Source organism: Rhopalosiphum maidis, chromosome 1, assembly GCF_003676215.2.
Source record: "Rhopalosiphum maidis isolate BTI-1 chromosome 1, ASM367621v3, whole genome shotgun sequence".
Taxonomy (NCBI): domain Eukaryota; kingdom Metazoa; phylum Arthropoda; class Insecta; order Hemiptera; family Aphididae; genus Rhopalosiphum; species Rhopalosiphum maidis.
The window spans coordinates 5,528,047-5,555,468 of record NC_040877.1 but is presented as its reverse complement, the minus strand read 5'-3'; the positions used below and the strand labels follow the sequence as shown (position 1 = coordinate 5,555,468).

Genomic DNA, 27,422 nt, shown 5'->3' with positions numbered 1-27,422 from the left:
GTAGTAATACGATAGGTGGGATTAATTTTTCCTAAAAATTTTGCATTTTTAATGCTATTAATATTTAATTATAATAGTAGTATCTACTTGTATATTATTAATATCATATAATATAATTATAACTATATATCCATTTATTGTACAATGATATTGATAAACAGGCAATAGCGTAAAATAAATCTAAATATTTTTAATATGTTAATAATATTATTATAAAAATCTTTAAGTGTTCACAAATAATGTTTTTTAATAAATTATAATAAAATAACTGAAATTTTTATCTACTGTGTTTAAATATTATACAATTATTTTCAAATTTCAACTGCAAAACTCTTTGAAAAAAATTGTATTTATATTATGTTTTAAATTGTTTGATTTTAAAATAAATTGCTCATGAGAGATTTAGTATTAAATTGCAAGCTTATTGGCGAGATAAAAAATATCATATTTAAAAATAACTAAAATTTAATTAAAAATCTCAAATGTCTATAAGCTATAATATATCAAAAACAGTAAAATAATTGTAAAGTTATCATACCATGAAACGGAAATTTGATTTTTCAGGGAAATATTGTCGTGCGAAATTCACAAAAACAAATTTCTCGAAAATGTTTATTTTTATTATTAAAGGGACGGCGAGACCTATTAATGGCTTTTACGTTTTTCTACTTCTGGTTATGTGAATAATAATATTATCAAGTGAAATTCGAAGCTAGGCTTGGAAATTACGGAAATTATATGCAAAATATTTACGAAAAATGTTTAAAAAAATGTTAAAATATTGATTAAATAAAAGCTAAAAAGACAGGTTTTTTAACCTTCCACGTTAAATCAATTTTTGGGTGGTAAAATTATTATATAACTTTTACTAGGTTTAAAAATTTACGTAAATAGTCTACTAAATATTCACAGTAAAAAAAATTCGAAAATGTTAATATAACATATTAACTAGGAAAATCTTGAATAGCGTATTTCTATACAATTCTATCTAAAATTCATTTTTCTGGGGAATTAATGTCTTGCAAATTTCACAACAAGACATACAAATTCGTACAAATCATTATGTAAATATTTTCTAAAAAATAATTTTTAAATTATTATTTTTACTATTTGGTTTGTTGAGATCTGTTTCTAGCCCTCTACATTATTTTTATTACTGGTGAGCCTTCCTAAATTATCTACTAAAAAAAATGTTGAAGCATTATAAATCTAAGCATCTCTAATGCTACAAACGAGTATGACAGACGTATTTTTTTTATTTTTTAGTAACATTAAAACTCTCTTACGAACCTAAAATATTCATCGATTTTTTTCAGTGCCATACTTTTAAGTGGCTTAGTCACAGGTTTAAATAATAAAGTCTGAAACATATATACAAATACACGCTGATTGGCCACTGCTGATTAGATACCTACAATACCTACATTTTGTTATTAGTTTGAGTATACTACACGCACAACAAACGCACTCATGAAATACACGCGATTATTAGTGTTTCTTTACTTATTAACGTGAATACTAAGCGCTTGAACTAAATTCTCATTTTACACTCATTGCAGGTCAACATTAGGTATCCTGGGAAAATGTATTATTAAAATTATTCCCATATTAATCAATTTGTATTATTTTAAAATATATAGTGGCTCTATTTAAGCTCGATATTGATATGGGTTATCCAAAATATCAATATGTTCTAAATTTACGCTAATAATTACCCAAACTGAAACCCATCTATATTTTTTTTTTATTATTATTACTAGAACTATTTATAAATCTTATTAAGAACTATAAGGATTACATAAATGAATTTAGACTCATAATAAGCACAAACCCTCTTATTGATAATTAATTTTCATATAATTTTATTTTAATAACCATACTTAAGTAACTTATATATATAGTTACCACTACTACTATTATTTTAAGTATAGAGTCAAAAAACACTTAAAAATAATCATAAAGAATTGAGTAGTTTTTATATCTATATATATTTATATATGTGTATTTCTTATATTATTTGAAATTAAACGATTTATAAATATTTTTTACGATAAACTTAAAATTAATTAATTATAAGAGTATTTTTTACTAGAGACTTTATCGATGTTTAATAGAAAATAAAAATAAATAATAATTATAGAACGTAAATACAACTGTAGGCTAATTTTTCATTACGTTACGATTTTTTCTACATTTTTTAAAAATCATATAGGTACAAAACCAATCCAAGGGTATGTTATAAATATAAATAACAGTATATGCGTACACATTTTACATTCAAATTTTTAATTCTATATCACTATAATAATTAAAAATGGACAATGGACATCTATAAAGTATAGTAAGAGTATTTAGTTAAATTATGGGAAATGAACATTATAACCAGAGCTCAGGACTTAATTATATGCCTATTTGTTTGGGAAATAGATAGGAGAAATCGGACCCGATATACATTTGTTTTGTGATATAATTATTTCAAATTTAAAAATATGTATTACATATCTTAGATTTGTTTTCTTTACATGTATTTTAAAAATATTTATGCGTTTTTATTATATATTCTATCATTATTTTATTTAATTAATATGGCATTTTTGAAAAATATGCATGCATAACCCATTTAACATTCTTTTTGACTCGTTATAAAAATTGTATATAGAAAACAAATATTTGGTTATTGCACCTTGTTCATTATGAATCTATTTTATCTGTATAATTGAGTCTGCAATATTATCGATAAAGTGACAATCAATAACTCGACTCCCCATTTTATTCGTTAAACACATTTTATTTTTATTCATCTGAATTTCTACAGTATTATTTTGTTTTCCAGTACTCAGTTATCGTAATCGTGTCTATGTGTTTATGCATATTTTGTCGTCTAAGTGTTCATGACTTGTAACTCGTGCAAGTTAAAGTGCTCGTATTTGTAATATTATTTTGTTCATCTAATAAACATGCCGAAAGAAAAACAATCACAAATTAGTCGGTTGAAAGATTTCATTTCGAAATTTGGGGATAATGCATTTTCCACGGATGGTAGAATTTTATTTTGCAAAGTATATGAACAAATGAATAAAATATGAACGACAATCTAGTATAACACAACATATAAAAACAGAAAAACAGAAAAACATGTAAAAGTTATTAAATGAAGGGCAATTTTCAAGAGAAGGACTCAACAAATGGTTACACAAACTAAAATATAATATATTTCGATACCTAATACCTAGATATAAGATGTAAAATTATTTTTGTTTTTAATTTAATTTATATAGGTACGTCTCTTTTTAATCAAAAATAAATATATATATTTTTATATATTTTTTTTTTTTATGTATACGTATGCTCATATTTTTAAAGTTCCAATCCTTGATTATAACATTGAAAAAAACTTATTCGAAACTATTACATTACTTACGTGTTCTAGTTACTAATACTCAAAAAATGTATTTACTTTTTATATTTACTTTAGTAGGTTTATATACATAAAAATTGTTGAATAAAAGGGGTAGTGACATTGGTAACTACTTTATTCTGCCATACACTCTGTTACCAAATAAGGTTTTAAAACTTCTTCAATATCCAAAGTTTTACCATATAAACCTTTAGATTCAAGCACGTATGATATTGTTTTAACTTTTTATTTTCCAAATTATATCATAAAATTAATATAATCGTTTATATAAAAATAGTTTAAATTGTTTTAATTTGATTATTTTTGAACAATTAAAGACATTTGACATTTTCGAATTATTATCTATAAATATTGATTACAATTGTATACTCCCTCGGTATTTAACGCTTGAAAATTGAATACAAATTTTCTCAGAAAAAGTAATTATTATTGTAATTTAAAAATATTAAATACTTACTATTTTTTTTTTTTAAGAATTTGAAATTAAAATTTTACGAAAATTTGTATTTTATGTAGTAATTTTTATAGCAAAGGCTTGATAATTTAATACAAGAAGATTCATAAGTTATTCCAACTGAAGCCATAACATATAAATAAATATATAAATACAATATTTTATAGTACATTTTAAGTCATAATTTGGGTGAAATTAGATATTTAAGTAAAGAATAACGATTTTAGTTTTTTTTTTACTATTAAAAAATATTATTTACGACTAATTGAAACTTATAACGTATATTATAATTATCATATTATTTTATAGACACAATGACATTTTAAAATGCAATATTTGTAGAAAAATTTAGTTCAGCTCACTGTACTACTGACTTAGGTACTATGAATTACTTCAATAGGAATATAAATACATCATCAAATATACTTAGTAATATAGAACGATAGACTATATCCGCTCAGAATTGTTTTTCGTATGCAATTATCTCAAATTATGGCATATGCATTACAGTGACTTATTCAATGACAAGATCTAGGTATGAACAAAAAATTCAAATTAAACTTTTGTGTATTCCTTCTACTAAAATAAAAAAATATACACTAACATTGTAAAACCAATACAGTGAAACCTCCCTTAACGGACACCTCCGAATAGTGGACAAAATTACGACCACTGAGAGTGTCCGGTAATTAGAGGTTTCACTGTATATTATTTTCTTTGCTAAGAATATAAAATATAATCCTAACGGAAAAGTTTTGTTTGTAATGAAATTGCATAAAATATTCACACAATGTAAATTATTTAACAAAAAGCTTAGTTAAATAATAACAAAAAAAATTCCAGTTAAATATCAAGTAAAAATATTTTGAAAGGTAGTAGCAAATACCTTTATATAACTTGAAATCAAAAGAAAATGGACGATAGGAAAAAAATGGTCAATCTTTTTTGTTTTTTATTCTAGACTCACGTTCAAGTTATATATTATATATAATATACATTCCAAATTCCACGATATACTATTTATAACAATAATAAATAATAACCCATAAAATGACGTTTTCTTTATTATCACGGTGGTTATTATAAAGTATTGCGTTTATAAGCTAAGAAAAAAATGTTAATTATAATATTAACCTTAAATACAATACGAGCTGTAACTAATTTTAAACAATATTAATAACTTTAAAATTCTTTATTATTGAATATAAAATTCTTTATATTCAATAATAAATCGGAATATTTTCAATTTTGAATGATTAGTAATTTATTATTCATATTTTGGGTATTATTCTTTACCTAGTTAATAAATACATTTATAATATAATATTATAACCAAATGTGTATACTATATATGTTATACATTAATACAAAAATCTTTATAAGATTTAAGGTAGTCATTCATAAAATGACATATTTCATTGATATAGATCTATATATGGTCCAATCTGTGGTCCGCTGAAGACTTTTTTTTGGCCCTTCCGAATACATCAAACTATATTTCATAATTTAAAATGGAGGAAAGTAGATAACCGCTCTGCTGTACAGTAAAATTCCCAATAATATACCTCGCCATTGAACAAGTCACTATAATGTACAGATTAATTACATTTTTATCCAATGGTAAGTCATTGCATACGAAAAATGAATCTGAGTAGAAGTGGTCAGTCAGACAATATTATATATTCGTAAATATATTGATATTAATTATTATAGTAATTTATTTTACTATTAGAAATATGGCATTAACTGCAAAAAAAGGCAACAACATAAAATTAATCTAAATGTTTTTAAAATGGCATTGTTTATGTAAAATATAATATATATATATATATAAGTTTCAAGACCCCACAGCGTTACAAATATTTTTGAATTAAAATAAAATAACTAAAATCCGTTATTCTTCTTTTTAATATCGAATTTCATCAAAATTTGCACTGTATGTACAATGTATATAAAAAAAAGTATATTGTTCGTTTTTGAAATACAACAAAATTATAAAATCGTTTTATAGGAAATCATTATTTTACGCATGAATATTCAATTTCTTCAGACGCTCATAAAAGTATTTATGGAATTACGTTAAACTTTTTTCTTTAACTCTAGTAAAAAAAATCTTAAAATAAACCTTGTTTTATACTTTCAGCCCTTAGTTACAAAAATTGTACACTATACATTTTCAACTAAAAATATATTAAATAGGCCATTTTAAAACAAAGGTTGAAACACTAATATAGATAATCAAATGATTTTTTTACAAATTAAATTTAGAGTATTACGCCACATTAGTGAAATGTCCAATTTATGAAAAGAGTTACGAAAAGTTAAGATTGAGTGTCCGTTTACTCAAAAGTATCTAGTTTATGAAATGTAAAATTAAGTGCTTCCGTCTCGTGGAATGGATAAAACGTCTTTTTGGTAAACAAACCTAAGAATGGATTTCAGAAGATGAATAAAGTTCATGAACTGAATATCCATTTCGTAAACGTAATATCAATTTCACTAAATGGATCCTACTTATAAATTTATGTAATATAATAAACGTGAGGGATTTCATTTTTTGTACATCACGGTGTATGGGATTTTGAACATCTAGAGAGAATATTATACATGTCAGAATGCTATAATAACTTTTAGAATGAAACGCCGACGAAGTCTAAAAATGATTGAAAACGTGCACTTGAAAAAAAAATGTTGAGCTCCACTCTACGAGAAAGTATGTGAGGATGACACCATGTATTACACAGGCAAAAGTCTGAAAAAGAATGACGAATAAAATTGTTGGATATCTGTAGCGCCACCGTGACTTGTGTAAAAACCACTCGAATTGGTATACCCTTAAATGCACGAATACGTGGTCGAATTCAAATAATGGATTAGGTGTTTCCGGAAAACAGTTACACTAGCAAAAGTTTTCTAAATGCATCTTAAATATTCACTTTCACACCACGTGAAACACTTATAGTCAATATACACAATAATAGGTGGTAGATGTGTATGTTAGTATATTGTAATGGCACAATAGAATATCGATGAAATATTTTCGTAAGAGGACAAAAAAATTCAAAGTGATCAAAAAACGAAAATAATATATACATAAACATATTATTATCTAATATAAATATTATAATATTATTCGGATGGATTTTCTTCTTTTTTGAGTTACCCGATTCTTACGTTTAAACAAATTTATATAAGTGTATACACGAATTTTCTTATTTCTATGAGCAATTCTAATTCCTAAGACATAATTTGCGCCTAAATATTTAATAAAATAATATAATTGTATCAAACGCATATTTTTTTTTATAAATATATACAGAGGTATAATATTCAATATATTTTTTAATGAAATTTCATTAGTTAAAATGCAATATTATATTTATGGGTAGTATCGGATGTCAGAATGGTTTTCCAAGGTAATTTTGTTGTCATAAATTATTATAGATTATTATGGCAACAGCTTTTTACTTTATATAGGTACTTACGTTTAAACAAAAGCCCAAAACGGTGGATCGAGGGACCGGAATATTACTTTACTATACAGTATACTTAAGTTATATCTATACACGTGATACCATACTTTTCTAATTACACTATCCGCTAATTGTATAATAAAATAATGCTCAAATACGATCAACTAAAGAAATTAAGAGAATATTATTAAAACACGCCATGCTGGTGCGATCATCGCTGAATCGATGTTATATTTTTAATACTGCACTCAGTGTTTATCATATTTTCGTAAAATAAATGTAATAATATAATCATTTATCAGAATATAAAATTTGATCATAGTCGTACTATACTCATACTTTGTATGTATCAGTGGTGTTACTGAAGCTCAAAAAGGGGTGCATAAAATGTATTGATTCAACTCGTTAAGCATATAGTATTTCTCCTGCCACATATTGATTATTGGTTTATTGAATTATTTTATTTGCTAAACAGCACTATTTATTTGTATTTAATTAAATCCTATTAATTTGCGCACATAAAATTATAAAATATGCAAAATTAAAATAAAGACTAAACTTCTATACAAATCCAATCATCTGCAAATACGCCATTGAATTGTACCGCAGAGGCCCGAGGATATACGTAAACGTATACATGCTTACAAATCGTTCCATGAGAAATGTATCACGGCAGACGTGTATGGATATTATAAAATATAGCTGACCACCATTGTACATAACCGTGTCCGATTTCCGCTTTTATCTGCGCCCGATAAATATAATATAAGTACGCAGTAATGCACTCGGTATGATATTCGCGAGCTTTCGGCATTTCAAACACAAAAAGATTTATTATGTGGTTAGAAATCACGGTGATTTATACGCTTTTTGAATTTTTTTTTTTTTCATGATTTGTCAATTTAAAATCTCAAACGGCATATTGGTCATTTTTCTTATAGTTATAATAATGGATGTCAAAAAAATATTTCTTACGGTCTATATGGTGTTATCTTTTATTAATTTTCTTTCATTCAATAAAAAAAAAATGTAAAACACTTTATTATAACCTACGGAAATATTTAGTATGCTGTAAATATCCTATGTCAAACTATTTAAAAAAAAAAATTAATGATCTTAATAATCAAATTAAAAAAATACTTGAGACACCGTTAATTACTTTTCATGAAGATAAACAGTACATAGTTATAACAAAAAGTATAAAACTAGTAATTAATAGAATCAATTTATTTTATAGTAGGATAAAATATACGAAAACTACTTAAAAATTCAATAATTTTAAATGATTTGTCATTTGTCTATAGTATATTTTCACTTTATAACACTTTAATAATAATAGAAAAAAATCATTATGGGTGGAAACCAATATTGAGTTTTTAAATTTAAATCTCTAATATAATCAAATTCGATATAATTTAAAGTTCCCGCTAAATACCAATATAATTTATTATTTAGGCCCTAAAACTACCTGTTCAATTTTATTTTTACTTTTGAAAGATTAAAATGTTTTTTATAATTTATCTAAACATTGTTTTTATACTAATATATTCAAAAATTCATAATAAATTATACTAATAAATAAAGACTTGTTTACCATAAGACTAAAATAATTTTAAATTTTAATATTAAATCATCATTATTTGCAATAATTTAAAGTCACCTTAATATTTTTGTTATTTTTGTATTAACCTTTTCAGATTTTAATTTATCTTTTACATTATGTTTGTTTATTTACTAAATGATTGGATTCCGAATCTAATGTTGTTTACATTTATGTATTTAAGCTTATTTATCACATTTTTATCATATCATTACCTTATTAAATAGGTAAGTATGATAACTAATAATAAACATATAAATTATTTTTATTTTAGTATAATTTTCTTTTGTTACTAGAAGTGACAAAAAAATAACATTCACAAAAATTCATTGATATTTGTTTGGGATAATATAATACATACTCGTAGAATACTGAATACTTATAAAGTATAAATATGGTCAAGGTTTTAATAACTAAAAACGTAACTACTTTTGTTTCCGGTTCAGTAATACAAACAGCATAATATGAACAAAATATAATTATTACAAGGTATTTTTTTCTTAAGGTTTTTAAACTTGAATTCATTTCTTCGATTGATAATCTTAAACTCGTAATTAAAATTGTAAATCAAATTAAAACTCTGATGTTTAAATTTGTTTCATTGTACAAAGATAATTTCAAAGGAACATGATTGATTTGAAGTTGAACAAAAAACTTTGAAAAATAAATGTATAAAATGATCAGCAGACCGATTAATTATAATAATGAATCATTTGAAATAAGACATATGTTCAATCAATATGATTAAATTAACGAGCGATATTAATTTGAGTAATTAAATTTGACAATAATAGTTTTATTAGTACGCAACTGTTTACGCTATATAGATATACTGAAATATTATGAGATAAAAACAATCTTTACAATTCGTACTGTTTTTATAGGCAACTATATCTAGTTGATGATTTAAGGAAACACAAAAAATTTCCCAGTACTTTTTCCAATTACAGTAGAACCTCGATTATCCGAACCTCCGTTATACGAACCTTCTATTATTCGAACTACAATAAACGTATCCGAACATTAAAATTCGTATCCACGATTTGGCTGCAGAAAAGCGCGTTGCAGCTCATCGTCAAATAAAAATCGATGATTTTGTCAAAAAATATAACAAACATTATACGTTCCTTACGTATGTAATGTATTTCAAACAACATAATAGAATATTAATGATAATAAATATGTAAAAATAAATAATAATAAAATATTATAAAATATTTAACTGTGTTTTAAAAACAATTTTTTTTAATCTCCAATATCCGAACTTTTGCATATCCGAACTAGGTGCGGTCCTAATTAGTTCGGATAATCGAGGTTCTACTGTATTAGGGAATGATAATAAGAACAGCAAAAAAAAATACAAAAATGTACGCAAAACCAATTTTTGGCAAAATTTGATTTTTTGTTGTAATTCTAAAAGAAATAACCGTTGAAATGTAGGCAGGTACAATGTTTTCCAAAACTTAATAATATCGTTTTTTTTAAAAGAGTGTATTATCACTAGGGTCTATTAATAGGTTTAAACAATGATTCATTGTCCATCGCAATTCACTCGATAGACAATGATTAGGTTTACTCGATATATACGAGTATCTATAATGGACTAAATGCGATTTCTCTGATATTTTTAATACGATTGTATTTATAAAATCCAATAATATACTCGCATGTAGAAAATTGTGTATTTAATTAAATACTGTATTATATTTGTAACTCTAGTATAAAAATACAGAAGGTACACGAAAAGATACTGCGTATTACCTAATACCGTTGTACCTATATAATATTGTATATATAATGGTTTTTAATGAAATTAAACAAAAGAAACGAACATAAAAATACGGGTAAAAAAAAAACAAAATAATCATTAACCAATTTAAAATAAATATGAAAATTTTAATGGTCTAGAGGAACTATTCAACTCGAGCACTAGAACCTTGAATAAATAATTAAAACCCAAAACCACTATTGTTCTTAGTAAAAAAGTTTAAAAAACTGCATATCATGCATCGATTCAATTGGAATTTAAAAACCCAATACAAAGGTATATTTAATGTTCTCATTTGAAGTATACAACATTAATTACTGAATTAAGCATCTATAATTTTAATTTTAATTTTATTTTATACCACACCTTCCTATATTATTTTCATAAATTGTCTTTTATATTTTGAACTAAGCAGCTATTTTAAGTTTAGAATATTTTTTTTGTTCTTCCTTTTTATATAAAAGATTTGAAATAATATAATGTTATGTACTTAAATTTTACTTAATTTTAAAAATGTACAAACTTATGTAAGATGTATTCATTTTACTTAAATTAGTAATTAGAAGTATTTATTTTACAATCAAGTATGTATAAATTAAATTATGGGATCAGGAATCAAGGCGAGTAATTAGTCTTAGAAAATAAACAGACGAAAGACGAAAAATGAAATATATTTTTATTTTTATAAAAAAATATCTTAACTTCTTCAGTCAATTGATATAGTTTTTTATTTATACGAGTAAGTGATTCCCGCTGAATAATTTATTTGGGTTCAGTATTATATCTTGTGAAATCAATCGTCACAACATGAACAAGTAATTAAAAAACAATTTGTATGTGTATGGCAATCGAAATTCAAACAAGTATTCACTGAATTATTAAAATGTATATGCTAGGGGTAATAGTAAACGATGGTAGGATTTAATGTTTTAAGGTATGACGACTAAATTGGCTTAATAATTATAGTAATAATATAAATATTTTAGAATTTTATGTTTGTAAAAATAGTCTGAGTATAAGTACTAAATTTAATATTACATATATGTAATTTTTAATGTAAAACCATTGAATATTAGGATTTCCTACCTATAATATTAAGTATAAATAAAGTTTAATAGGTACCTCAGAAACTATTTATTCAAATTGTAACTAAAAAAAAGTGATTTTTTTTTAAAAATGTATAGTGGAAGAGACAGGGCTGGACAGAATCTTAGACACTAGTATTTAAGATACGTATCTTAGATACAATTGTATCTTGTATCTTGTATCCAAATACACAATTTGAATGTATCTTCTATCGGGTATTTAAATACTTGATTGACTTGTATCTAGTATCTTAATCATAAGAAGATACTAGATACATTTAAAAATATGATTCATATTTAATTTATATAACAGTTTTCCTAATTGCCCAATAAGTAATAATATGTTTTAAGATTAGATTAAAGTAACTTTGGTGTCTGACGATAATGTTATGTCAGCCATTGGACATAATTATGCGTGCGTTAATTATAAATTCAATAATAAATTATTGCATACGATAAATGATATGAAACGTATTGAGACATTTTTACTTGAATTTGTCACCCCTCCCCCCCCAAAAAAAAAAATAATACCAACTATATACTTTTTACTACCATAGACCAATCTCAAAGTTAAAAATTGAATCATTTTTACTGATCTAAATGTTGATGATAGATAGATATAAAAAGCACACCACACATCATTTGTAAAATCTATAAAACGCTAATTTCTCAAAATCTAAAATACGTTTATATCACCACAGGACGATTTTCAAATAATATAAAAAAATCTAAGTTTCTGAAAGTATAATTTTAATTTTTAAGTATACTTAAAACATTAAAACAAAATATAATTCGGTTAAATGCGTTATTAGAATAAAAAAAACCATACTGATAAATCATTGAATCCCCTTTTTATATTATTGAGAAATACGTATAAAAAGGTACTCGACAAAAACTAAATTGTTAAGAAACTGTTTGATCACTGTCAAAATTTAAAAAATACCTATTACACGTTACACATATATGACATTAATATAAAATCCATATTCAATGATTTTTATTTTAATATGTTGTAATATTGTTTTCGTTTCCTTATTGTATTTCAACTCGACACATATAACTGATATATTTAAAAAATTATTCGATTGATTGATCGCTCAAAAAAGTTAAAATTATTATATGGCTATTCTTCGATCCTTAAACTTTTCAGTATTATGTTTCTAAAGTTGATGATTATTATTTTATTTGTTTTAATTAAATAAAAACATTGTACTTATTCAAAATGCCAAACTTGTAGAAGACATATGTTTTTTATTTTTAAATGTATTTATCAAAAATACTTTGCATTTATTTTAGTTGATGGTAATCACTCAATAATAGTATACTATTTTATATAATCACCGTTGGCCAATATAAAATCAATGTCCAAATGTACTTAATACATAATTTATTATTTTCTTATTACAAAGTACTAAATCCTGTTACAATAAATTTAATTATACTTTTTCTCTAAATGATTTTCATGATTTATTTTTTAATATCTTGTCAGTAAAAAAAAATAATAAGATTAATAAATCTTTCATAACTAATGAGTTGTCACAAGTTCTTAACTTTTCGTATGGTATACAATCATTATTGTTTAAATAATCGAATCATCAAACAAATAACGATATTCTATTTGATACGAATTTACACTATAAAGAAAAAAACCTACACGGCACTTTCCTTTTTTAGTATAGATCAAAGTTGTAACTTTATGTAGTATATTATTTTAGTTTTTAAATATTTACATTTGATAAACAATCTAAATGCGACTATATACAGTTTAAAGTTTAAATCAATAAATTTATAATATGATATTTTTAAAATTTTAAGAGTAACATAAAAACAAGTTTTTTTTGATAATTGTTTAAATTAATTATAAGTACTGTGCTATAACACACTATTATTATAATAATATTATACAAACCATCCTTATACATAAATATGCGTTTCAGAATAAGAAAGTGTATAATATGAATGTGACATCAACTTAAATTATGTAAAAATAAAAATTACTTACGACTAGAAATAAATTACACAGTAAATATGACATAAATTATTAAAATAATAAAGTTATTTTTTAATCAAAGTAACATCCCCACAAAATTACCAAAACCATTTGAATATTTAGATATCTAGGATATCTTCTACGCAACTTTTTAAATGACTCAATTTTCTCACATTATTATTTAACTTAATGTCAGCTACATCTCTACATAATATTATATTAAAAGAAAAAAAAGAAGAAAACAAAATAAAAATATTTGCATTTCAATTTGCATTTTAATTTGTGTATAGCATTTATAAATATAGTGTCATGGCATTAGGTATAATTCATATTATAATATTTTATTGAAACCAAAACTATTTCGTTTTCGCACGAAATAAAATAAATAAATTACATGACGAGCACGAAAATCCCGCGCTTAAGCTTTAAATCTGTATTGTTAATTATGTACAACGCACTGTTAAAATATTATAAAATGTAACAATATATGTACTAAAAAAAATTCTAACGGTAAAAGTTTCCATTTAAAACGTTACATCAACAAGCTAACGTTTGTGAAATCGTATATCATCTAAGTGCGTATATCTAACGCTTTGAAATATTCTGCGAAATGCCTACTGTTTAAACAAAAAGGATAATATTAATCGAGCGAAATTTCGCAGCCAATAAAACGCACAACACTTCCTTAGTTCTTCGTCGATACGGGTAAACCTCGTTACACACATAAAAGCGTACCGCACCACGAGAATATATTATTTTCTTCTGACATTTACCCGTAAGTACCTTTATTATAGATAGGTGCTGTAGTGTAGACTGCGCGCGATTGTACCGCACCGTCGTCAGGATTTTTCAAACATATCGTATTATTATGTTTAACACCGTCGTCCGCCCCTCTCGCATAACATAATGATATTATAACAAATAATTGTATTGTCCGCGTTTTTCTCATCGAGTTATTGTATTATTATGTCGCGATAACGCAATCCGTAATGGAATAAGTTTAACTGTGCGGCGTAAGTACTCGACAGAATACGCTACACGTATACGGTATACCCGGTTTAATGTTCCCCGCATAAGGTGTAACTATATACAATATTATAGGTACCTACGCGCCGTGTGCGTGTAGACCGCGTAGAGATCTTTTATTTTTCGTATTCTGTCGCAACCTTCGAATGGCTTTAACGAATATTACATCGTGTATTATGTAGAACACACTAAAGTATAATAGATACAAGCCATTTCTTTTATACAAATATTATGAACAATACATTTTTTGTTCGACGGGTTTTCTGTCGGTTTTTACTCCCGTATAATATACTAACCCATTGACTTTGCACTCTGTGCGCTATGACGATAACTTATTTACAATATAATACTTAGTCACTACTGCTGTATGTCAATATTCCAGCGTATATAAGGTGCATATCATGATAAAAAATAGTCTTAGTTAATTACAGTATTGTTAACCGATAATATTTTTATTTAATAAATATTCAATAATTGTTTTTAATCTAATAATCGTATATTAGGTACACGCGTATTACCGTTATTTTTGTTAATGCAATAAAAATGTGCGTTTTTAAAATAAACACTATCCAGTGTGAGATCATTAAAAAAATTCAAAAATAAAAACTGTTTTGACGACAAACGACAAACATAAAAAAAACTTTAAAAAAACAGTTATAAAACACTACGATATAGATAAGTACCGAAACCATAATATAATAATATATTATTTTAAGAAAATAAAACCCTTTTAGTAATATTATTTAGCTCTTATAAATCATAAATAAATTGTTTAACTTTCTTCATTCGCACTGTATGTCTAATGTTTATATTGCATGATCGTCATACCTATACCTATAATACTAAATTATGGTTATTGTTTTTTTTTTTCAACAATTATTTGTAAAATTGTACAGTAAACCACGCAGAGCGTATTTTTAGCTTGTATAGTATGATGTAATGAAACGCCTCTACACGGTCCAAGACTCACATCTTTGTATGACAGCTGCGAAAAAATATCAAATCATCGTATTCAAATATTTGTATATAAAAAAAAAAACTTCTACATAAACAGATTCGGTCTTGAAGAGTTCAGTAAATAAATACGTGCTTAAAAGTTATTTTCAATATTATTTTCAATTTATATTTGTATTATTGTAATTAAACAATTATTGGAAGGAAAACATGTTTAAATACTAATTTCGCTTTTGTATTCGAATATTATACTTTTTAAAAATGTATTTCATAAGTATTTTTCACAAATGTAGATTTTACAATATGCATAAAGCAATTTAAAAGTACGACTATAACTCTTACATCGTTCATTTCTCATCCTTTTCATTTGGGAACCTGCAATGCGTATGGCAATGGCACATTATCAGCCCGCGTACGCAGAGATAATATAGCAAGATACCTCTCTCCATCATTCTCTTTGATCACATGGGTACTTATTATTTTAAATCCTGCATGTCGTCCGTTTTGGTGATCTGCCAAACACATTTTGTTTACCGAAAGCTAGTCTCGAATATATATGAATATAAACACCACTGGAGAAAAAAATATATCATGATATTTACACGGAACATATAGGTAATGCAATAACATTTTATTCCGTATTCGGAGTTTTTATAATTACAACTATAATTCTTTACCATACCCAAATGGATTATTTAACTGAGTCAACGCGATCGTTAATACATCAATCAGCCACAACACGAGTACGTTTGAATAGTTTAAACTAGCGCAAACAATGGTGTATGAATTTATGTATATCTGTTGAACAAAATAAATAGATCATCTTACTTATATTATTTATGAACCTAAAATTTTAAAACCATTAGTGAAGTTATATTAAACTTGTACAAGATATACTTATAATTCTCAAAAATGTATAAAGCGTGTTGTATAAGTTTAAATTAAACATTTCAGTGAAAAAATATTTTAAACCACACCTATGGTTTTTTTATGACACACAGTAATTTACAATTGTTTGTCACTTATATCACAATTTACAAGCATGATTTAAATTAGTTTATATAAAATGTACTCTGTCATTTCCATTTTAATTATTTTCCTAACTATACTATTTAAATATTACAATTTCTAAACCACAACTCACCAAAAAAAATGTCTTCTCAATCGAGAAACGCTGACAAAAACAAAAAATTTACAAAACAAAATAGCTTTTAATTATTATGGTGTTAGAATTTGAAATAAACATTTAAAATTTAAACAAAATTATAAATTAATAGTATGAAAAAAAAATAGAAATACATTAAAAAATATGGACACAAATTTCGGAAAATTCTATTTATTTATTTTTGAATTAACATACTTATAGTTTTTATGGTTATAAATATTAAAATATGTAATTCGTATGTAATTTAGATTTAAGAATTATTTACATATGTTTTTTACCTATTCGGCTATTTATATCATTGAAACTTAAAATAGTAAATAGTATATATGAGACTCGTCAAACAAAATGCTTTATATTATCTATCCAATGTTTGAAATCCCATAAATAATTGTTCTCATCACGCTACAAACATACGTGTCTAAATATAATAAGCGTTGTATTCAAGACTTTATTGTAAACTATATCAACTACACTGGATACAACGAAGCAGCAATGTCCAATCTTTATCATTATCTACTAAAATTTATAAGAAAAAAATAAGCTACACATTTTAAATTCTATTACAATAACTTAAAATCATAAAATGTGAATGTGACAAATAGACTAATTTTAGTAAAAAAAATCATCAAACAAAATTGTTGGGAGCAATATACATTAATAAGTACATTATAATATTTTAGGCACCACTATGATACCAAAATAAATTTAGAATTATTCATATATTATGAATATTATGCATTTTCATATATATTAATGTTATAATTTAAATATGTGACACAAAAATTTAAACGATCGTTTTTGACAAAGTAGGTACCTTCACTGGGAGGTCTCTTCACTCTGTGTTTCCTGTGATGTGTAAATATTATATCAATTAAATTTATTGTTCAATTATTGCAACAGATTGCCTAATACAAAAGTATGTTTAAAAAATATAAATATTCCTTTATTCGATATTGAATGGTTTATAATTAAAATATCTAGATCATTTTGTTTACGTTATTTTACGGACTGAAAAAATGTTATTATTTCAAGCACATTTCAAAGTTAAGATAAAAAAAATATATCTTATTGACTTTAACAAACGACAAATAAATCAATTTTTGATTCTATAAATATTGAAGAACCATATGATATTTTCTTTGTCCTTAATATAATGTAAATAGTTGTAACAAAATATTTTTAAAAAATATCTTATTTTAAAATCCCTTACAACCAATAATGAAGAACTGATAGTAAAATGTTTTATACATAGTCTTTTTTAATACAATGGAATTATTAATTTTAAATTCTTTTCTTTAAACAAGTCTATAAATGATAAATTTTTAAGTAAAAAAATCATAAATATACTATTACATCGAATTAAATTAACTACATTTTTGTCTTATTTTATTCAAGTTCTAGTTTTTAGAAAGCACTAAATCAAAGATGAAATAAATTTATTACATGAATATAAGTAAGTATCTTTATATTATTTAAGTACATTTAAAATATCTTATTACTATGTTGAACATTTGTATGTAAATGTGACGTCGTCTTAAATGCAATTATTTTCAAGATAAAATATTGACTGACATTTAAGAAGAATATTTTTGGTATAGAAACATTATAATTACATAGGTATTTTTTATTAAGAGCCCACAGTTTAGTATCTGTTATAAGTATATTCGTTTTACAGTTTTACTTATTAACAGTAAGATATTAAACAAATAGCACAGTACCTATGTAAATACCGTGTTTCTCTCAAACTACACGGTTACTTCAAAACAAAAAAAAAGGTATTTATGATTCAAACATGATATTATGTACAAAAAAAAAATATATGGTCTTGTACGCTTTTTTTAGTATCTATAAATTCCTCCAATACGATTTTTCTCCACTTTCACTACTGTCAATAATAGATATTACTATATTAGACGTTACATTTTGTCGTTAACTTTTAAGTTCTTAGTAATAGATAATATAAAATATGATAAATTGCATATTTGATAAAATAAAAAATTATATTATTAATAATATTTGATAGGTTAATAAACAATACAAAAAAAATGTCTACTGATATAATGCATGTGAATAGAAACAAATAATAACAATAATGTATATTTTAAAAACGATTTTTTTTCAAATACTATTTAACTTAATAACTAACTTTCCTTTTTCCTCGTATTTTTTAAGTAAAAGCTTGTGTAAGAGATATGAATTTCTAGTATTAAAATATAAAAATAATATAGATATTTATTTATATATGATTTTAAGATACCTAGTCGATATTATTATCAAGTAATTTCAAAATATATCTAATATATATATATAATCTAAATTATTATACATATTGCGTTACACTAATCACGACTAGAATATATTATTACAATAAACTACAAGCTATACAAGATGTATTTATTTATTTATTTATACTTTTTTTGATTATTCCCAATCAAAAATAATTCGTTTTATTTTAAATTATCGGGCTCCAGTTGTAATATCCATTAACGAAACGACACCAATCTTAATGATTTGTATTTGCGTTAATTGCATTATCCTGATTTCAAATATCAATAAGAAATTGATTGTGTACTTTTGTGTTTCTGAGATAATGTGGGTTTCTACACAAAATAAATGTTTCTTTTTTCAGTACCAGCCACCCCGGGTACTTACAATTGCGTGAGCTTGTTTATTTAAATGTATTAATGATTTTACTACCTATATGCGTCATAATGTGTGTAGACAAATACTCAAAGTTCAAAGATATAAATTATTCATGATAGAATATTAAAAATAAATGTTTTTGTAGTAAAAAAAAAAACAACCATAAAACGATACTATACAAACATTCTTTTGTCTTTTATTATAATATTTATTTTGTGGGTTTAAGCAGCACGAGAAATCCGAAATCCGTAAATAATACAGTAAACCATTTTTTCATCTTGATAAGTGTGTATAAATTGTATTTATTACTTCAAACCTAACATCCACTAATTTATCATAGTTTAGAATTTATACGTACAAAATGAACTCAATTCATCGGAATAAGTTTATTATGTCTACAATAGTACAGTGTTGTATAATAATATTATTATTCTATCGGAATATCTGCAGATTTGTTTTTTAATCATAAAACTCGCATTATGTCAAAACATACAATATATAAATAAAAATTAAATAAGCTTTTAGTTAATCTTCAGTGCGCACAGGACAATGTATTTCGATTTAAATATTTTGTTAATATAAAAATAATTATATAATGTATTCAAGAACTTTAAAATAATCATCCTCGTTATCATGTTTTAAAGTAATAACAACCACTGGTTTTCAACAGAAATCTTTTCTTTATTTTACAATTATGATTCAGAAAATGTTTATGTTTCATATTTTAAACAATCACCGAGTTTTGCATTTAAATTATATTGTAGAGGAAAGCAAAGCATAGGAGTCCTTTATTATATACATATATACAAAATCTATTATAGTTATACATCATGCATTCCAACTCTTAAATATTGGCAAAGGAGGCAAGTAGGCGGACATGGTTGGCTTAAAAAAAATACATACCCTCAACGTTTCGTTATTAAAGTCGACTTAAGGTGGATTTTACTCCTTCCAATAGTATTTTAAAACTTTTTGAATCAATAAAATTGTTATTTTCAGCAATTACCTAGTTTTTAATTTTTTTTAAATTAAGAACTTTCTATAATATTTCATAAATAAACTGAAACGAATAAAAAATGGGAACTTATCCAATGTTAAAAGAACTAAGTTTGTGAGATACTTCACTACTTAAGATATGAATAGCTCTTGGGAGAGACGTAATTCGATTACCGATGTTCTATATTCATCGACAAAATGAAAATGTTAAGATTTTATCAAAGTTTACATTAGTTTGTTTAAAGGTAATGTTCTTATTTATCTATGTAATCACATTTTCGGAATATAGTGCCAAAAATCACTAAAATTTAAACTTCTATTTTAACGATTGATAAAGAATATTTAATCAGACATTTAAAAATGGTTCGTACCATTATTGTTTATTACGCAGTGAAACTATCTAAGTTATTTTATATTGTATTTTACGATTAAATTATTAAAGTATTTAATTTTTTTAAATTGCTTAGTTATTTATAACTATTAATAACTTCCATAAAAAGCAAAATATTGTAAAATCATCTGACAAAACATGGATAATGGTATTTATTATAATTGTTGTAATGGATCTTAATAAAATGTCTTTAACAGCTGCAATCAGTGGAATACGGAGAGAAATTTGAACAATATTGCAGCACAATTGAAGACGGGATAAAAATTATCTTGGGTGCCCTCTTAACTTGAATATTTTGACTATGTAAATACTTATTTTGTACTGACTTGCTGTACAAAAGGAAAGAAAAATTATTAACGAATAAATAAAAGTTATAAACTATGAAGTAATTTAATTATAACTGAAAAGCTTATCATTTAATTTTAATTTTTCTATATAGTTTTAGATTGTGAACCTGAATATATTAATTTAGTTTCAAAATTTATAACGAAACTATTTCATATTTTGGACTTTATATTTTATAAAATCTATTCAATATCATTGTTCATAAAAATATTTTGTCCAATCATATTTAGTTTATAATAAAACCAAAAAACTTGAACAGTAATTTACCTATATAAATGTTAAATGCCTATTATGTAACTAATTCAATTATTGTTTTCATCAATAATTTAATTTATTTAATCACAATAAATGTAAATATATTTCATTTTAATGTAATGAATAATCTAGTATATTTATATATAGGTATGTGCTTTTTCGAGTAGTGAAAGCTATACTCCCATTATACCATATTATACTAATACTAGGAAATCGTCAATGTTTTTTTTTATATATATTTAAAATTAAAATTACCATAGTTTTATTTCATTTATTTTATTTTTTTATTAAAAAAATGCTCGAGGAAGTTTTTACATAAAAATATTTAATGTTTAACATTTTTACATTGTTTGCCATTAAAACTTTTTAACGAAATTCTATAATATCAATTTCAAGATAACGCCTCATAAGTATAGTAAGTTAACAATAATGTAAAATCACTTTTTATGTATATATAATATATTATATTCATAACTAACTATAAGTAATTTATTTTCTCAATCCCATCTAATTTATTCCTCCCTAAATACAATATTATTTATATGATTAATACCTAATAATTAATATTTGTACAAGCATAAAATATAAATGCCTTTCACCATTTATTTTGATTTCAGAAGTATTTCAGTAGTCTTTTCGATCGTAAAAATATTTTATTATTTATATACCAATAATAATGTACTTACTTAAAGTACATCTTTAAGTGTAACTTTTATAAATGTAATTTTCAGTTGACATATTAAATTGCATAATGTTTCAGATTGATTTGATACATTATCATCTATAACCATAAACATTGTGAATTGCGATTGACGGAATTTTATGTTGTACTTTATAAGCTTTAATAATTGTATTAGGTTTTTTAATCTATTCTCAGTACTGTTCAAAAGTTAATTTTTTTATCATGTATTAAATTATAAAATCCAACTATATATTAGTTTATAATATTCTATATTTTTAAATCATTAATCCTATTAAAATTGTTATTATTATGCTTAACAACGAACCATGGCTTCGGCCTTTTATACTAAACACCGCACAATGACACGTGGACTCTGATACCAATGAATAAAAATAAGCTCACCATTTGATAATTTCCTTTTTGCAATGAATAAGATGTTGCAAGAAGTTTAAGATAAGGTCCAGTTTGAGTACAAAATAAATTAAACCATATTGTATGGACTTGACCTACGAATCAGTGATGTACCACATATGATAATTTTAATTCATTATAAATCCAAATAAATGTATACTCGTATAGCCAGGTTATGTACATAGTAGATTTTAAAATAATTGTTTGAACGAAATTAAAATTAAATGTTTTTGAATAGTTTGACGTGTTTTCGTTTAGTATATGAATCATTTAAAATCTTTTTTATTTATTTTATAATCGTAGTGAAATTTCTATATAATGTCAAAATTACTCAAAATACAATAAATCATATTTGTTAGATTTGGTTACATTTTCACTTGTTTGTGAACATTATATAAAATATACATATAAGTACAATGTATAAAATATGCTCAAGCCGTAGATAAATAATAGGAACAGTGTATCTCCTCTCACGATTACTAATACATTTTTTTTTTATTATTATTTCATATGTATGGCAACTAACACGTTGAAGCGTCGATACCAATAATCTTTAACAAAAGCTATAAGTAGGTACTCTGTGAACACATTTCAGTTACCTATGTCTATAGGCCATAGCTGGCGTATCTAATTTAATCATCGTGTTTAATGTGCGCACAGTGTAAAACAAATGTGCCATCTATAATAAAGCAAATATTTTACTATACATTATAAGCGAAAAACGTGCGTAGAATAATAACGAAAATATTGTAAAAAAAAAAATGAATAAATTAATTAACGAAAATAACAGAAGACGATTAGACGACAGAAAGACAGGATATAAAAATTATATCTTGAACAGATTATTAAGGTATTTAACAAAACATATATTTATACAACTAATGTGGATTTTGTATGAAAACTATTTTATATGTGTACTTGCATCCTGTAATATTTTTAATCGTTCCGTTAGAAGAAATAAATGGTGTTGGTCATTGCTGAATATGAAACTGAAAACCCATCATCGTATAGAAGTATAGGACACATTATATATTAAACGCGCTGCAGCTGTACAATAATAACGCTAATCCATTCCGTTAGGTTTAGATAAAAATTAACGACACTATTTACCAAATATACTGTTTTAAGAATCGTCTAATGATAACGGTCGATATAATAATTTTATCCTCCATCTAGACGTTACCTAATGTGTACTTCCGACACATATCTCGTATTCTCGTGTTCAATGAAGTTTGGAATTTTATGTGTATGGTACATTATGATAGTGAACAAAGCATCGAGAAAAATGAAGGGTACAATGAAGGAAAAGAAGAACCAACATCAATTATATATATATATTTAAACATTATCTTTGCAGCTCGGTGTAACGGTTTCTTGCCAAAAATTGTATGTTTAAAAATGTATCTTAAACATTTAACTGATTAGATGACCATTATAATGTACATAAAAAATAAATAAATGATGAAAAATTTCACTCTTTACTTTTGTAGCAAAAATCACTTTTATTAATGTGGTTAAAATGCGATAATTGCTTTTATGTGTTTAATCAGTATTTGTAATTACACTATTAAGTAAATACAAAATAAACAAAACCACCCAACGTGATTGAAAACTATACTGTGGTTTAGTGTTTAATAAATTATATTAGAAAAGTTAATTAAGAGATGTTGTAAAAAAAATGCCTATGAAATTATGGATGGTTAGGTTATGATCGCAAACTTACAAATATTTAATTTACTTTGATATATTATATCATTAAATAGTTACAAAGAGTTATTAAGTACACATTTAAACATTTTAAATCCCAAAATGTTCAAATGTCCTTAAAAACAAATACTATTATTCAAAAAAACTTTTTTGAATATGTTCGAGGAAATTTTGAAATAAAAATACTTAAAGAAAAGAAAAATATCTTTGAGCATTTAACAACTTCAAAAAAAAGTTTATCAAAACATATAAATAAAATACCCGCATATATGTATATTAAATAATAGCTTTTGCACTCTACTTAAAATATAATAAAATACCTACAAAAAAAAATATTAATTTATATAATAAATTATTTAACAATAATAACTAGAAAAAATAGTACATTAAACTAATGATAGTTATTTCAAATTTAACTATGGGTTTAAATCCATATGAACAAATATAGATTTAAAGAAAAATGTGTGCGTTTTGTAAAAAAAAAAAATAACGACAGGTACAAATTTACTGTAAATATGATCTATTTAGGTATTCATTTATCTATATCTCAGTGATTTATCGATAAAATTAAAATAGAAATAATGGATAAAATATTTATATATATATATATATTATAATATACCTTGATAATGATCAATATGATAATATATTTACATGTACTGAAACAATAGAGACCACACTTTACAGAATGATGAACATAACTTTAATAACTTATGAGTAATAATTATAAATTTTTCTTTCAAATTATATCAATAATTTATTTAAAGTAAATTTATGAAATTTTATGCAAAATAGAAACCGTTCAGCATGATGTACCCGCGTTTCAGAAAGTGACAATAAAATAGGCCAACATAGTCTACAAAAAGAAGTTACCATACTATTATAACTACATAGAGAATAATAAAATAGATACTTTAGTATTATTTACAAAACTTATTATTCCGTGTTTATCTATTTTAATTAATATTATTTATTAACAGTTAACATCAATATGTTATGTTTTTTAAATCATCAAATTTGTAAGTTAACTACCTTATTTCATAAAATTATTTATAATATAACTTTATCGTACAATTTAAAAATACTATAAGAAACAATTCATTTTTTTAATACTAAATTATTAATCAGCAATAAACTAGAGATTATAAATAAATAATACGTACCTAGAATATATATGTCGTGTTATAATATTATGACGTAACCAATGATAATTATTTGTTAAATAAATCATTGAAATATAAATTAATTTAATGTTAACTAATAGACTTAATAATACTTAGATGGTATAATTTTTAAACCGTTATTAATTTTTTTTTCTTATGTATATAAATCTTAGTTTAGTTTTTTGTTTACTAACCTTACTAACTTGACAAATTAAAAAACGATATGTTAAAAATGTGTTTTATACAGACGTGATAATATGCTTGTATATACATTCTTAACACAAATACAATATTCATGTCCGGGTTCGATAAATGAATAACCATTGCAATCGATAATGAATAGGATAATATCAATAGTTAAATTACCGCATATTATTGCATTTGAATTTAAAAGCTAACATACCTGTATGTGTTTATATTGCACGATCAATTTGAAATTATTATCTCGCTTTTATTTTTGTTTTAATTTCGGGTTTTTTTTACTTGTCTTAACATTTTCACGGGAAGTTTGAAAGACAATCATATTGAAACAAAAAAAAAAATTGTGATAGATTTTGTATCAATAATGATTATACAGTTTTCGTTTGCCGGAAATAAATAAAAATATTACGACATGACTCGTATAAAATCACGTAAATTATATCGTTGTATACGGCGCGACGTGTTAGTCGTTCCAAGCGCGTGGCACGACTGACGAATTTTGACTAACAACGCGCCTCCCTTGAGCTTCAACACGCTTGCGGCTCTATCTGGCGCGTTCTAAAGTTTCTTCAAATCATAGTCGTACATGCGTTTGGCTGATTGAAATGAGTTTTAAATGGTTTAAAGGTTCGATTGAAAATTTATATTTTACGGCAGGAGAATATTAAAATGTTGACATATTTCCTAGATTTTAAAATGTTTGTATAGTCTACTTTATGTATATATTACTTGAACACAAACATTTGAAATACATAACAAATTTATTGCAAACTCATATTATGTAATAAAAGTAAAACTTTTCTTGAATCAAATACTTTGATCTTTTTATCTTCTATAAATATAAACCAGCTAAAAACGTTGTTTAATTATTATACTTTCAAGTGGCAAAATAACTTTTACAATTCAAAATTCAAATACGCACTGTATTATATGTCGGTACCTTAACGCTGACCATTAATAATTCAACTTTTTTTTTTTATTATTATTTAATATGCATTTAAATAATTCAGAGCTAATTTATAATTTTAAATTATCCACCATTTATAAATTACTAGCTGTATTGCTGTATGTTTAATAATTGAAATATGAAAACTGTTTGTAATACCTATTTATTTAAAATAAATATTATATATGTTTACAGTTTATTAACTGCATTAAGTGCTCTACATAGAAATCGTATGTTAAAATGTATAGATACTATAGGTGAAACAAATAAGTAGGGCATTAAAAAAAATACTAATTAATACTATGTAAATGTATTTATTGTTATCAATTCTTTGTTTGCCTACTATAATATTACTTGTTATGTATCTTAATAAAATATACCGATTACCTTAAGTCTTGTAATACCTACTTACGTAAAAACTGGTAAAACGATAACTCAGATTTGGCACGGTAACGTGTTGTAGGATACTGGGGTCGCGAAGAATGTATTTTTATACATATGTATTAAATGCTTATAATAATGGTTTTAATATTTTTGGCACTCAATACTGCATGTGGGTCGTAAGACATTAGAAATCTCTTTTTTCTATTTATCAGTATCGTAAAATCAAAAAACCTCTGGCGTATAATATAGTGTAATATCTACACGACGGTTATGACTTATGAGTGTATTCTTATTTTCGATCGCAATAAAGACCACCTCGACATTGAAATGTTGATATTGGTTTTCACAAAGTGCATTTTTTTTTT

General features: G+C 24.4%; 1 protein-coding gene across 2 annotated transcripts in view; it reads right to left on the bottom strand.

The window, feature by feature from the left end:
• LOC113559318 (lutropin-choriogonadotropic hormone receptor-like) overlaps positions 1–26,202 on the bottom strand; it is a 118,488-nt gene extending 92,286 nt beyond the window's left edge. For both annotated transcript variants that reach the window (XR_003405925.1, XM_026965000.1), the window contains exon 1: positions 25,930–26,202. The gene's annotated coding sequence lies outside the window, so the exon portion shown is untranslated. The remainder of the gene's footprint in view (positions 1–25,929) is intronic.
• Between the last annotated feature and the right edge of the window lie 1,220 nt (positions 26,203–27,422).